At 39.9% G+C, this 15,992-nt stretch overlaps 1 protein-coding gene across 1 annotated transcript in view; it reads left to right on the top strand.

Moving 5' to 3' along the window:
* THBS4 (thrombospondin 4) overlaps positions 1-15,992 on the top strand; it is a 233,753-nt gene that overhangs the window by 108,263 nt on the left and 109,498 nt on the right. Inside the window, exon 3 of the mRNA XM_059890619.1 lies at positions 10,077-10,266. The gene's annotated coding sequence lies outside the window, so the exon portion shown is untranslated. The remainder of the gene's footprint in view (positions 1-10,076; positions 10,267-15,992) is intronic.

Below are 15,992 nucleotides of genomic sequence, written 5' to 3' on the forward strand. Positions count from 1 at the left end.
AGATCACTAAGCATTTAGTTACTGTGAAGTCTGTCCTTGTTTCGTTAGAACGCTGACATTCATCAGACCCTTCTGGAGAGGGTCTCATCCATTGGTTTCCCCAACATCACTCTTCCTTGGGTTTGCAACTGGCTCTCAGAATATATCTTCTCCAACTCTTCTGTAGGCTCTTCTTCCTCATTCACCTTCTTGAATGCTGGAGTTACATGGGATTCCACCCATAGGCTCTTTTGTTCTTCTTCTCCACAAATTCACTGGGTAAAGTCAATCCAAAAGCTTCAGTAATTCTTCAGGGACAACACTCCCATTTACGGCTCCAGCCCTGACCTTTTTGTTGAGGTCCCTCATGTGTCTCCTGTCTCTGAGGATGACCTCACAGTCTCCTTCGAGCCCAAGTTGCAAGCCTGGACACTGTCCTTAATTCCTCTCTCCCCATCTATCATCACCCTAAACACACTTTAGCCATCCACTCTGTCTCTTCCCACTGTCACTGACTTATTCCTGCCAACATCATTTTGTGTCTGGATTTCTTTCACAATGTCCTAACTGGGATATCTCCTTCCAACATGTTCCCTCTGACTGAGACCACAGGGATTTTATTAGAGTACACATCTGAATGTGACACTCCTCTGCTAAAAACCCTTGTTCAGGACTCTCATGGCCCTCAGCATAGAGTCCAGACTTTGTACAGGCGAACAAGGGCCTTCATGATGGAGACCACTTTCCCGTCTCAGGAAAATCTCCCCTGTCGTTGCACACCAGACTGAATGTACTATGTGGGCATTTTCTGTTCCCTCTGCTTAAAATAAATACCCTTTCCCCTCATGCCAGCTCTCTTCTGGATCTGTGACTCCTTCTTTTGGCTGAGATAGCACCTTTGCTGGGAAGCTTGCTCTGCCTTTGCAGTACTGTTTAAGGTACCTCTCCCAGGCACTCCTGCGTAATCCCCATGGCATGGCATGTAACTCACTGAATTGCAGTAGCACGTTTTTCCCTCTGAACTGTAAATGCCTTCAAGGAGAGAACTATCTTGTTCATTATATCCCCAATGATCATTTATTCCAGATGCTTGACAAATATCTGAAGCCTGAATGAATGCAGTTGCCTCAAAAATCTGTTCCTTAGTTTCTTGACTCTGAAGTCTGAGCAAGGAGAATCTCATCATTAGCTCAGCTTGGGTCAGTTTCTGTCCCTGGTCCAATGAGTTAGGGGTGTGAGGGCAGGGGTGGAATCTCTTAGAAAGGAGTGTTGGGGTAAAAGTAGTACTAACTAGAACTAGCATGTTCTAGCATGCTTGCTAGAACTATACAAAGTCCTTCATTGAAATAATAAAACTACATTTTATTTAAAAAAATCATACTTTTTATATTTTTCAGTAAATCATACAGCTTCCTCCCATTGGTCCACTATAAAGAAGTGAAACTGTTATTTTCATGGTAACACATAAAATAAAAATTATAGTCACGTCTTACTCAATACTAGCCACTCATCCATTCAATCATTCACAAATATTACTAAGAGCCCATTATGGGCTAAGCTCTCTGCTAGGTACTGGAGAGGTAGTGGCAAATAAAACAAAGCCCTTTTTTCAGGGGGTATGTAAAAATAAGACACATTTATAATTATCAATTGTGAAATTTACCATGAAAGAAATGAGTAGGGTGATGAGAGAAAGAATAATTGGGAGGATTAGTTCATTTATTGAAGTCAAGGTATGCTTCTCAGAAAAAAAAAAAAAAAACATACATTCAAGCTAAGATCTGACTTCTTTGGAAAGAATGGCTGGGGATGCTGAGCTGAGGAAGGTGGAAAGGACAAGAGCAGAATTAGAAATCTCCAAGGCAATATTATGAAAGTCTTGGCAAAAGGCTGGGGTGATGGCAACTGTGATGGAAAGAAGTAAATGATGGATTCAGGGCATTTTTGGAGGTTGAACTGTTTGCACTTCTGATAAGCTGGATGTGAACTGATCAGGAGTGAATCACAAAGAGATTCCAAGAATAACAGTTTGCGTAGAAATTGATTTGAGCACACAGACCCTGACACCATATCATCTGAGTTTAAATCGCAGCTCCACTATTCAGTAAGCTGTGTGGCCTTGGGAAAATCACTTAACCTCTCTGTCCCTTAGTCTCCTCATCAATGATGTAAGTGATAATAATAATAGCTACCTTGCAGATTCGTTAAAAGAAAGAGTTATTACATATTAAACATTTTGGACATTGCCTGGCATGTGATTAGGTTTTCTTACAAACTAAGAAAGAGGTAAATTTTCAGGTCTCTGATTTTAAGCAGTGGGGTAGTATGGGCGATGTTTATTGAGATGGGAAAGACGGGGGAGCCTGGTGGGCTGCCGTCTATGGGGTCGCACAGAGTCGGACACGACTGAAACGACTTAGCAGCAGCAGCAGCAGTAGAGGAAGAGGTTTTGGCAGAGTGAAGATCAGAGTTCAGGTTTAGATACAAGTTTGAGATTGCTGCACACCTCTTAGATCCCCTTTGAATATGAGTCTGGTCTCACAGGAGATGCCTGAGCTGGAGACATCAGTCTGTGAGACTTCAGATTATAGGCAGGATTTGAAGACCCAAGATGGAAAAGACAAACAAGGGAAAGTGTTAAAGTGGATGTGTGAAGTGAAGTGTGAAAACATAGCCAAGAACTAAGCCATGAGAGCTCTCAAAGCTGAGTAGTGCTCAGTCGTGTCTGACTTTTTGTGACCCTATGGACTATAGCCCGCCAGGCTCCTCTGTCCATGCGGGATTCTCCAAGGCAAGACTACTGGAGTGGGTTGCCGTCCCCTCCTCCAGGGGATCTTCCCAATCCAGGGATCGAATCCAGGTCTCCCGCATTGCAGGTGGATTCTTTCCCGTTTGTGCCCCCAGGGAAGCCCAAGCTGAGTAGAGAAGTCAAACACGACTTAGGTGCAGTGCTGTTACACATGTGCATGAGCCAAGCAGAAACAGAATCAGCTAGTAAAATGTGAATATAAGGAACATGGAAACAAAGGACCTCTGTTGGGCTGCACCCCACAGGCCTGCAAGCCTTGTAGTTGCCCATCCTCCAGCCTGAAGAAGGAGCCCAGAGCCAGCACAGAGACACCAGTGGTTTAATGGAGAGGGGATCTTACACGTCTGAAAAAAAGGCACCCTACCCCAGCAGACAGGATGTGGCAGTAATCTTTACTCCTTGGGGGAGAAGCAAAGGGCTACTATTTGCAGGAGGAATTGTCCTCGGGTTGGCTTATCAGTTACCAGGGCAACCGGCAGCTGGGCACATCCCTCTCCCTCATCCCTCAGGTTACCCACCGTCACAAGGGCAGATGTTCCCCTTTAATAAACCAGCAGGTGGAGCTGTTCTGGCCCAAAGGTTAGAACAGTCACTAGCAGGGGCAGGGGGTGAGCAGGTTTGGGTGAGAAGCGAGTAGGTGAAGCAGGGTCTGGCGGAGCAGATAACAAAGAGCGAGAGAACAGTCATCTTGAGTGTCCTGACCATGCACCCTCCCTTCCACTTCTATTTTAATGGAGCCTAAAAATAGAATTCTCTGTTGAGTCTTGTTAGGTTGATTTTGTGGCTTCTCTGTGACTCACTGGAGCCTCTTCATCTGAAGATTTAAAAGAAAGTATGGGGTTATTTGGAGATTTAGGTGGTTCGGTGGCTGGATTTTTCCATGGTGAGGACAGAAGGTGGGACACAACTGAACTTGAACCAGACAATGAAATGCATTATACGCTGTGTTGAGGAGCTTAAACACAACAGTTCAGTTCAGTCACTCAGTCGTGTCCAGCTCTTCGTGACCCCATGCACTGCAGCACGCCAGGCTTCCCTGTCCTTCACCATCTCCCTGAGCTTGCTCAAAATCATGTCCATCAAGTCGATGATGCCATCCAACCATCTCATCCTCTGTCGTCCCCTTCTCCTCCTGCCCTCAATCCTTCCCAGCATCAGGGTCTTTTCCAGTGAGTCAGTTCTTCGCATCAAGTGGCCAAGTATTGGAGCTTCAGCTTTAGCATCAGTCCTTCTAATGAATATTGAGGACTGATTTCCTTTAGGATTGACTGGTTGGATCTCCTGGCAGTCCAAGGGACTCTCGAGTCTTCTCCAGCACCACAAGGCACCATTAAAAGGTATTAAGCAAGGGTGAAACATGTTCTTTATGCATTTTAGAAAGCTCACTCTTGAACACTGTGGAGAACAGTTTGGAAAGGGTCAGACCAGAAGGTGGGAGGCTGACGGCGTATCTGCGGCAGTGACCCAGGACGGCAGTGAACCATGGTAGGCACCGTTCAGATTCCAGTGATAACCACAGTGAGAAACAGACAGGACTCAGTGAGTGACTAGATAGGGGAAGCAGTAACACCAGGGTTTCTGGTTTGTTCACAGACTAGTCTGTGCCTTTAAAACATTATAATTTTCCTGAAACATGCTTAGGCTTCACACAGCATTCTCAATGCTTTCTATAGCAATAACCCTTTAATTTTCAAATGTGTTCTCATCCTGTCCCCTGATGAATGCACAGTCATTAAGTAGCTCAAACAGAAAATAAAGATGCCGATTTACTTCATTTGGGCTCAGTTTTCTGGGCCCCAGGCCTAGATAGAGGAAACCAACTCTATTACCTAAACCACAGAAGCTGAAATCCTCTAGACAAAGACTACTCCAGTGATTGACTTGGTCTCTGCTTCCTCTGGCTTAACTAAGTATAAACTTACTCATATGCTAGATCTTATTCACAAAAGAATTTGGCTCATCATTTCGAGAAAAAGCCCATGTTTTAAGTAGCAATATTTTTGTAATAAATAAAAAGTCCCTTGACAAACTCTATTAAACCCCATTTGAATCTCTGTTACTGGGGAAGGTTTCCTAATGACCTAGCTCAACACTGCTGCCTGCGTGCTGACTTGATTTGCAGTTACACATAAATATACATACATAAATAGGTGGCTGCCTCCCTGGTGGTAGCTCAAGGACCCAAGGGAAGGCAGTTTTATCTCTAGATGTCTTTCCCAGCTCTGTCGTGCTGTTTACAATGATCTCAGTCGTCATTTATTTCTTCTCACTCTTCCTAAATCCTCTCTTCCTAGTCCCTCTTGAACTAATTTCTATCCCCCAGTCCATGGAAACTGCTCCTCAGGGTCATTTTGCTAAATTCAGCAGTCACGTGGTCCCTCTCCTACACAGTCTATCACTCTGGTCCTTGTGTTTAATCTCTCCCTCTCCCTTCTTCATGTGGCTTCAAGGACATCACCTTCTTTTGATTTTCCTCCAGATTTATTGGTCTCAGGCTTCCTCACTGCTTCTGTCCATGGTCTTTTGATGTTCAGCGTCCTGGTCTCAGTTCTTAGACCTCTTCTCTTCTCTACAACTAAAGCCCTTGATGATTTCATTTAGTCTCATGGTTTTAAATAACATCATCCTCATGACTCTTCAGTTGTATCTCCTGAACTCCAAACTTATGTCTACAAAAGTGCTTACTCAGCATCTCTACTTGGATGTGTAACAGATACCACAAATTCAACATGTCAAAAATGAAACCCCCAGTCTTCTCAAAATCTGATCTTCTCAGAGTCTTTCCCATCTCAGTTGATGGCAACTCGATCCATCCGGTGCTCATGCCAAAATTCCTTAAGTCACTTTTCTCTTTTTCTTACAACCCACATCTAAGCAGACGAGAAATCTTGTTGCTGGTACCCACAAAATACATTCAGAATCCAACCTCTTCTTACCACTTCCACCGCCGCCATTCTAACCCATCGGAGCCACTACCATCTCTTGGCTAGATGAGTATGCAATGCTCCCACCGGTCCTTCTGCTCACACTCTTGTCAATCCTCAGTACAATTCAAGGAGTCCTTTTAAAAAGGAATCAGCGACATCACTTCTCTGCTCAGAGTAAAGGTCAAACAAAGGCTTACAAATACCCGTAGGCTCTTACCTGGTCTGCCCCCACCCCACGTCTTACTGACTTCATCTCTGTCACTCTCTACCTTGATCATGCCCTCCTCCAGAGACGCTGGCCTCCTTGCTGATTCTTGGACAAGCTAGACAAAGCTTCCCTTAGGACCATTGCTCCACCTGTGCCCTCTGCCTGGCCTGCTTTTCATCAGATATCCAGGCCACCGACGCTTCATTCAAGGCTTTGCTCCTCTTCACAGTGAGCCTATGCCACCCTTTACTGCTGTCACTTGCCCTCAATCCCAGCACTCCCAGCCCCTTATCCTGCTTTACTTCCATTTTCCATAGCACTTACCACTTTCCACTACATTCTATACTCTGCTATTCATTAGGTTCATTATTAATTGTCCCCCCTTCTAGAATGTAGAGCCACAACAGCAGAGACCTGTGTTTTGTTCACTGATGTATCCTCGGTTCTAGTAACAGTGCCTGGAACGTAGGAGATACTCAGTAAATACTTGTTGAATAAGTGGATGAATTTTTTTAGCCTAAGGGCCTTCTGTTAGAAAGCAACTACGACTGGGGATAGGGAACACATTCAGCTTCGAGCTTCCAATATGAGCCATTAACATACCTTACAAGATGGAACTGCAACTACAAGAAATATGCCTTTGACACCTCTCCTTTCCAGCTCACTCCTTCAATAGACTCTCTGCACCGATGTTCTGCTCTTCTTTTCAGAGCGGGGAATGGATACATTAAGCATTACATTACCTGCTCAGGGTTTGTCCTCCCTAGAATTATTTGGTCTTCTTTCTCATCTCCACGAAGTTCTCATTGTGGCCCAATTCCTCAAGTTCTTGTAACTGAAAAAATTAAATGTAGTGGTTCCATTAAAAAAAAAAAAGAGTTTGAAATTCCTGAAGGGGCCAATATCACCAATATATCTGATTTAGTTTATTGACATCTAGAGAAAATACAAATCATCACTAGAGGTTTATAGCAAGAGAGGAGGATAAGGGATAGTAGGTAACACAGGCAGAGGGACTCTGCTAAGGGTTAGCATGTTGAGGCCATGATACGGATGAGCAGACGCAAACACAGCAGCCACAGGAAGAGAGAGTGGGACATGGCTGGAATGGACAGACTGCCTCGAGGACTCACATCTTAGTTTTGCTTAAACTGGATCCTGTACTAACTCACGAAGGTTTTGTAGGGCCCCCTCATGCTGCTGGCAACTGGATAGCCTGGAGGGAACTGTTCCAAGAATTCTTGGCAACACCCACTGAATGAGCGATGCCCAGGTAGGCGTATGGCAAGTGATCTTTCCTATTAGGACTTAAGATTCCAGACCACTTCCACGGTCTTCTCTATACTGATGATACTCTAACAGTCATCAGGACCAACTAGAAGAGAGGTTGCGCTTTTGTGGCATTAGGTACTGAGTTAACCTTCAAATCTCTGTTTCTTGCCTAGCACCAAATTGCTAAACCTTAGTCAAAAAGAAATCAGTGTGTAAAGAGCCACATCATAGTACTGGGCATGTAGTGGGCCCTGGACACCTTCAGTTCCTGCTTCCTACTTCTCTTGTTTTCCTCTAGCCTCTCCGCAACGCCCCCGCCCCTCGCCCCTCAACCCAGCCTGCTTTGAGATGACTGTTTTCCATGTTTGTCACTTTCATGGCATATCTGTATTTCTTCTTCTTTGGCCCCAGATGTCAGATTGGCTTGCATTACTCCAGACTGAATCATTTGATTTCCTGTCCATGTTCCTAACCTTTCCAGCTCCTTTTGTATCATTTCTCAGTCATTCCTGATGTTTACAATACCTCTCAATTTAAAGCCATCTGCAAATCTCATTAGCAAACCACTGACTCTCTCCCGCATGATCCCAGGGCGAGTTGGACAAAACAAAGCCTGACACCAGTTCACCGCCTTCCTTTGGAGGCACCAGAGCTCAGGATCACTTTATTACCATTTTACAATATGGTCATGTCGTTATTGCATATTTACTCCTAGTCTAGGCAAATCTGATACACGAAAATCAGAATTAATCATTTTTTAAAATTATGTTTTTCACTTTTCAAAATTTTAATATTATTATAATTATGAGTAATATAACAATATTGTTTTGTATTATATAAATATTTATATTGTCTTTATAAGTAAATATAATAAATTATAAAATTTATGATCTTTATATTATAAATTATGATGATATAATTCATTATAATTAAGGTGACTCTATAGTCACCTTTCTTAGTGTACTTAAAATATGTACCCGTTAGCTCACACACAAACACCTCAATTTTTCAAGTCTACATACTTATAGGTATTTAATGTCTTTATAAGCAATTATTTCTTATATAGCTTTGAGAATAAAACCTAAATTCTTCCATTTTAATAGTAAGCTTTTGACTAAGTTTTCTCACTGCTGATTCATTGGCTCTTGGCTTCGACTTTTCTCACTCTTTTTCCTGATATGCTCAAAATGTTTTCGAATCCCAGCTATTCCTCCTTCCTCAAGAACTGTTTGAGCTCCTTCTCTGCTCCAAGCACTGTACTAGGTGCTGGGATAAATAAAGAAAGAAGTCTCTATCCTCTGGGAGCTCTTAATCCAGGAAATCACGTGGAAGGAAAGACTGTTGCTGCACGCCTGCTGCATCCTGATCTGCCGTGTGTTACTGCACGGAGACCACATGGAAACCCCCGCTTCCAGTGGAGAAGCCAGGGTTTCAGAGAAGTGAACTTATTTTCCTTTTAGGCAGAGGATGAATAGACCACTTACAGAAGAAATACAAATGGACTGCAAATACAAATGGACCATTACCAGAAGAGTTTACCCTCATGTTCATCACAAGGGTGTGAAATAAACCATGTAACATCTTACCCTGAAATTGCACACACCCTTTAAAACTTATATAGAATATATAATAACCTACAAGATTTTCTGAACATTAAGTGAAAAAGCACACTCTGAATAGTATAAATATATACTATAGGGTTATAGCATACAGAATTGTGTGTGTGTGTGTGTGTGTGTAGAAAACAAACGACTGAAAGACTAGATACCAATATGGAAACAGGTTATTCATAAGAGGTGGCATGGGGCTCTTTTTATTGGTAGCTTCTAAATTTTAATATATATATATATTTAAAAAAACAAACATATAAAAACATTCATTTATCCAGATTCAGTTATTCCATTGCGTTGTAATGAATAATATAAATAAAAAATTAAGTGACTTGCTTAAAATCACTGGTTTGGTGTGCTGTTAAGCCAGGCTTTCTAACTCTAAAATCCACTGTCTTTCTACGTTGCATTCCCCTTCCTCCCCACAGCTGGTTACATCATATTTAGATTTTCTTTCTCTTTGCTTCTTTTTCCTCTTACTTTCTACATCTACTATATCCCATCCCACCTTTTTCTAAGCCATTTTATCAGTAGTCATGCTTTGAACTGGATATTATGTGTAATATAAAATGCAAACCATGTTCATTGGTGAAAAAGGCAAATCCCCACTCATGGAGAGAACTGGGAGAACACACATCAGAACAGGCACAGTCTGACAGCCCTCAGATAAGTCAGCTTGCTTCTTGCATTTAAAATAAAACTGAAATCTGTTTGATCTTAACTGTGATATTTGGAATGCATCATGCTTCCTTCTATACCGAAAGATTTCTTAACTTTTTCAAAATGTAAATTCTTGAAAAGACCACCTGCCCCAAACTCAGATCTGAAACACCAATCCCTAATTTTATTTATAAATGTCAAGATTTCCCTATTTTTACTCACTTACTCAAAAAGCAGGATAAATATCCTAGCCTCTCTCTTATTTGGTAAAGTACAACATTTGGGACCTCGAGTTGGCTGTGCTAGAAATTAGAAACGTCTTTGATGATGCACAGCTGTCTTCATTTCTTAATCACAGATGTCTAAAGCATTCCAGGAAGCTGACTAATGTACCTGGAGAAATGTACTATGTTTTCTCATCCTTTCCCCCAAAATTGTCAGATCAAGAAGGGATGAGTATCCCCTTTGCTTTACAACTAGGAACATACCATGATCTTGAGTAAGACAAGTCCTTCCATTTTCCACCGCCATTTCCTTCCTGTTCTCATATACACTTGTCTCAAACGTGTGGGCAGTACTCAGTGATCTTAGCGCTTTCCCCTTTATCTCAGTCTCCTCAGGACAAGATCCCAGTGTGGCAAAAGTTAACATCGACAGCTGCTATTCGTGCCAGAAGAAAACAGAGCGCTGTTTACACTGTAGCCTTCTGTCCACCAAGCGGCATCCCACTGCAGTAGGCACCCAGGAGACTTCATCACCCAAGACTGTCCCAGGCCAAAGTCAAGGCTCCGAGCTGAGCAGGTAAGAACCAAAATTTCTGAAGGTCTTTGGTGAAAGGTTTCCAGCTTTGTGACTCAGAGTTGTCTTCCCCCAAAAGAATTCTATTATCCCGCCAATACCAACTCTTCTTTCCTGCTCTCTTGTGGAAAGCAGGTGATTACTAACCACTTCAATCCACCCACGAGTGAATTGAAACCCGAAGTTCCTATGCAATTAAGACTTGTGTTCTTTGGGACAGAAGTATCAACAAAGATGTAGTTGGCTTTCCATGTGAGAGAAATACATACCTAACAGCTCTACTTGGAAGGCTGATGCATTTACTACACATAAATTATACCTCAATTAAAAAAAAAAAACTCTACGAACAGACTCAACCCCTCGGGGAAACTGCTCCTACTAGACTAACAGCTCTCACAGGGTTTCTATACCTCCATATCCTGCCCCCACTTTTTTTTCCCAAAAAGCAGCAAAAAAAATATGAACATCCTCCCCTTTAACTATAATTATTTTTCTCAGTGTATGTCTTCCATCCAATTATATGGAGCATCACTGGACTTCCCAGGTGAGCAAAAGAGAAAATTTTAAAGCAACTTACAGAGCTGAAGGGATGAGCTAACTGTAGCCCTGAGAAGTTGAGCTCTCTGAGGTCACACACATACCATGGCCTAGGAGCAGGCACCTACCCTCCTTGAGCACAGGCTGGGAAAACCACAAATGACCTCAATGCATCATGGAAAGAATGGGCATTTTATTTTTATTTTATTTATTTTTTTAATGTTTATTTTAATATAAATTTATTTATTTTAATTGGAGGCTAATTACTTTACAATATTGTATTGGTTTTACCATACATGTAGCTCAGTCCCAGCAGAGAACTATGTTCAACCACCCCAAAATTCTTCCCAATGAAATACTCACCTCAAAGAATAAATAACATTAAACCAAGAGTTAATAAACATTCAAGCAACTTGAGATTTTATTTTGAAAATAGCTATTTTGACATAATATCCAGTTTCTCGTGTATCAGAATAAATTCTTTACAACATTGATCATCATCACTTCTGGGTACTTGTACATAATCTCTGAGTAAAATATATTCACACTAGGCAAGGCTAGAATATTGAAACTATGACAAATAATGCTTAAGTTTGTTAATAACAAAACTATAGTAGTTGTACACTAGAAGAGATGTTTCAAATGTTTACCATTCAAAGATAAGCTTGGTAGAACAAAACCAATATAAGTATACATAAATTTCTTGTCTTCTTTACCATCAGTCTTTAAGAAAGCTGAAGTTACATTACAAACACTTCAAATTTCCACTTCAGAGTGAGCAGAAAAATGAGAAGACATTATTTCCTATTTTACAAAATAAAACACCAAGTTAGAAGAAGAATAAAGCTCATCTTTATGCAATTAACATAAAAGCTTGAGTACACCGATCCTTCTCCAAGAAATAGAGACGCCAGCCCTGCAACACAGGCAGCCAACAGGCCAAAGAATGGATGGCCAGCACACAGCCTTCTCCACTCTGCATGACTTGCTCAGAACTGATGCAAACTCTGGCAAATCATTTTTTCTAGACTTCCAAGGATCTTGGTTATGTAAACTCAATGATTAAAAGGCATTTTTCTGAATTTGCATGAGGAAATCTAAAGAATCAAAGATCCAACTGCTTTGCACATGGATAGGTGTTCACCATTACACCACAACTCAAACGCAATGGCAGGCTTTCTATCAAATTCATATCCAAAGCACGGAGTTCCAAATATGCAACCATATACACTGCAGAAAACAAAGAGCCTCCTTACAATGAGTAGGCTGATTTTGTACTCTGAGATGAAATCAAACATATTTGGTCCTCTAAGAAGGTCTAGTGAGGCTTAAATGGGAGTGGGGGGGATATAGAAACTGCTCAGAATAAAAGCTGTAAACACTCATCCTAGAAAAAGCATACACAAACATGCAATCCTTGTCTAGACAATGTCTTCAGTAACAGAACTTGAAAATATTAAACTTTCTTTGCTTCTGTCACTGAAGCAAATGTAGACTTTCTACGACACTGTTGTGTATGCATATATATATATATGTATAAAATAACCAGCTCATATGTGACTTTAATGCTATAAATACTCATTGCCTTTTTGGTACTTTTAAAGCACAGCCAAAATCAGTTTGGAACTTTGTTCTGGATTCCCAAGTCGGTTCGCTCTGTCTTGTAGATGCCTAAGAAGTGGCTGGTTCTCTGAAACCGCCAGTTCACACCTCTGTGCAGCTGTTCCAGGCTAACTGGGATTCCAGGGAAAGTGACTGGACTGACCACAGGCCTCACAGGTGCCTAAACGGCAACCTGTTGAAACCCAAAGCCACTTCCCAGTCAACTCTATGGTCCAAGGGAGTCCTAACCTGTCTCTTCCCGTTTTCCCACCACTCACTAGAGGGGCAGCCAACAGCTGGAAGCCTTTGCAATGAGTACCAACAAGCAGAAACACTCGCAGGGCAGCATTTCTCTAAGTGTATTTCTCAGAACACAAGTCCCACATGACACTTACGTTAAAAAAAATCCACATAAAAATAGGGAAATGGTGTGTCAAATACAGGTCCTCAATGGAGTTTGAAACCACCAATAGCATATCGAAGGTTCTGAGAAGCCTACAGCAACTTCACTTTGTCTAACCCAGAATTTCCCAAACCTATTTGGCCAAAGACCTCTCGATTCATACAATAACAATATATTCTGCCAAAATATATCTTGAACTGCTTCTCCAAAAAACTAAAATATAATTTTTTAAAAAAATCTTACAATATAATTTCAAATTAATAATGAGGGTATAAAACACTTATTTTCCTGCATTTTTTAAAGGAACTATTTTGTTTTGCTTTGAACAGTCTTTTATTATAACATTTCACTCTCTATTTATAAACATCCAACTCAAAGTAACCATTTCTTATATCACTGTTCAAGAATGTTAGTTCTCATCAGTAATCATTGGCCTCCTCATCAGGATAAAAAATTTTGTATGCTTACTGACTCTGAGAATACCTCTCCACCTCAATCACAATAATTTTAAGTCTAGGGCAGATAATCTGGGCTTTAAACAAACATTATATCCCAACATGAGTTTTGGGATAAATAATTTTACAAATGCTTTAAAAAAAAAAAAAGCAAATCACTCTATGTCTCTATGAAAATCAACATTTTGAAGATTTAATTATGCTTCAGTTAAACCTTTGAGACTAGGATTACTGACCTTTGGTTCACATAATAAATTTCTTAATAATCTAGTAATTTCTTAGGAAATATGAAAACACTGAAAAGTAAATGCAAATTACACAGAGCTGAACAAGAGAAAAGGCAAAAAATAATTCTAAGTGCCAACAACATATACAGAATACCATCATTACAACTCAAATGTGCTATGTGGCTCTGCTCAGGATTTCAATTAGATAAGTAACTAAACCAAGACAAAGTCACATCACTAAACCCCTGTAAGCCTAAAACAAAAAACACAGACACACACTACACTTTGTTCATCAAAGCATGGTCCTAGTGTTCTTAGCAAGAGAACACCTGCAAAATAAAGAAGGATTACCACATGGAGACACAGAGGAGCTTTTTTTCAAAATATTTTAAACCCAGGTAAACCCAGGTACCATAGGGAGAAAAGATATAATTATAAACATAAAGATCATAGAATTTTTTCTATCTTAGGAAAAGGGGTTCTTGGTTTTAGCTTGTTTTTTCTTTGCTGATAAGGCAAACCAAATCTTTAGATAATCATATGTTATAAAGTTGAGTTTGTTTTTGTCTTTAAACTTGGAATGAAATAAATTAATTTATAATATGCATTTATTCATCTGGAACTGAATACTATGTCTGAAGCATTAAATTGTAAATCAGTTTATCTAAAGATAAATTCACTCTATTGAATTTACTTTTAAAACCCTTTTATTCTGAAATAATTACAGACTCACAAAAAGAAGTTGCAAAAATAGTACAGAGAGAGCCTATGTAACCATCCCTCAGCTTCTTGTATTCACATGTAAGCATTTGCATTTTGGTTTTAGAGGGATACAATTTTTTGCAGCTTATGAAAAAATAAACAGTTGATGAAAAAAATCTAATAACCTGGTAAATGACTATTCCTGGAAGAGGCTCTAAGAAAACATACTGTTGACTTCAAATGCCACTTTTATCATGAAACTACCTTTAAAAATTGGTTTTCTTAGATGCTATCACTGTTACCAATTTCTGCCTCTTTTGATGTCTAGTTTTTTCCATTTTTGTAGACTTATGAGAACTGTAACTTAGCTCTGATTGAAATAAGCTTTCCCATTCTTTTAAGTTAATGTATCTTGCCATACTAAATGAATAGAAATGACAAATGGAAATCAAAATTCTTTGGATTTAATGTAAACTCTCTAGCACTCAAAAAATAAACATATCTAGGTTGAAATTTGATTCCTTTGCCAGTGCCAAACTTTTAGGGGAAACAATATTGTGTAGGAATGACTATCCTTAAAGGTCTTTTGCAGTTTCTTTGGTGTTAGGAGAATGGTCAGCCTTATGGACAACCGATGACAGTCTGTGGATGAAAGATCTTTATCTTATGGGAATTATCTGACCAATTTTCTCATTCTATACTGCCAAGAAACATAAACACCAACACAGTCCTTTTAATCATATTATCCTCTACCACAGTGTTTTAAGATTGTGGATCATTTATCTCAGCAAACTCAAACTTTATCCAAAGCATATTCTGACAGGTTGATCATAAGCTCTCTGTCAAGTCCTGAAAGTTGTTTCTTTCCAAGAGTTTCCTATATATGCAGCTGATGCCTGGAATGGTTTGTACTCAGTGATAACTTCCTAGCATCTCATTAGCTTTTACCAAAAAAGCAAAACTAAGTAACCCAGCATATAAATTTTCACTTATCTAACTCATACTTTGCCTCTTAGCAGATAGTCTGGAAGTATCATGGCCTATATGGCACTCAGCCAAAGGCTGTTCAAAGCAGGAATGACTGAAAGGAAATAAAATCATATTTACATTCATCTTTTCTACTAAAACAAAGAACAAAACTTGCTATTCCAGAATGATACCTTTTGATTCAACTTTCAACACATTAAACATTACAGTATGCTTATTAGCTGCATCTTTGTGTCATAAGAACACAATGCCCACATTCTTTAAAAATGTAAACACATTTTTCTTACTCATGGACATTAGTCACTTTATTGACAGAAAACTTGACATAACCCCGTATTATTCTTTGATTTTGTCCATGGGGAAACTTGGGAGTTAAATTTACCATTCAATTTTAGAGTTAGTATAGTTAGGGTTGGGTTAGTATAGTTCTATCTCCTACAAATTTTTTATTTTTCCAAAACCCAATTTTAACTGTCCTATTTTACACATGTTTAACAATTGTAAGTCACTTCAAATGCTTTTTGAAAGCTTTAATAGAAATCATAATTGAAAATGACTAACCACTAACGCACAAACAGATGTCTGATTAGTGTGCTAACCACCCTTCTTCAGTATACATTAATCCCAGAGGATAATAAAGTCCTACAGTCATGATTTCCAACACAGAATATTCATACAGATTTCCGACTGCTGGAATCTAACAGAAGACTAACACAGAATAGCACACACACACACACACACACACACACACCCCCTCTCTACAGATTTCCGACTGCTGGAATCTAACAGAAGACTAATAACATAAAACACACTCAC

This window comes from Bos taurus, chromosome 10 (assembly GCF_002263795.3).
Source record: "Bos taurus isolate L1 Dominette 01449 registration number 42190680 breed Hereford chromosome 10, ARS-UCD2.0, whole genome shotgun sequence".
Lineage (NCBI taxonomy): Eukaryota > Metazoa > Chordata > Mammalia > Artiodactyla > Bovidae > Bos > Bos taurus.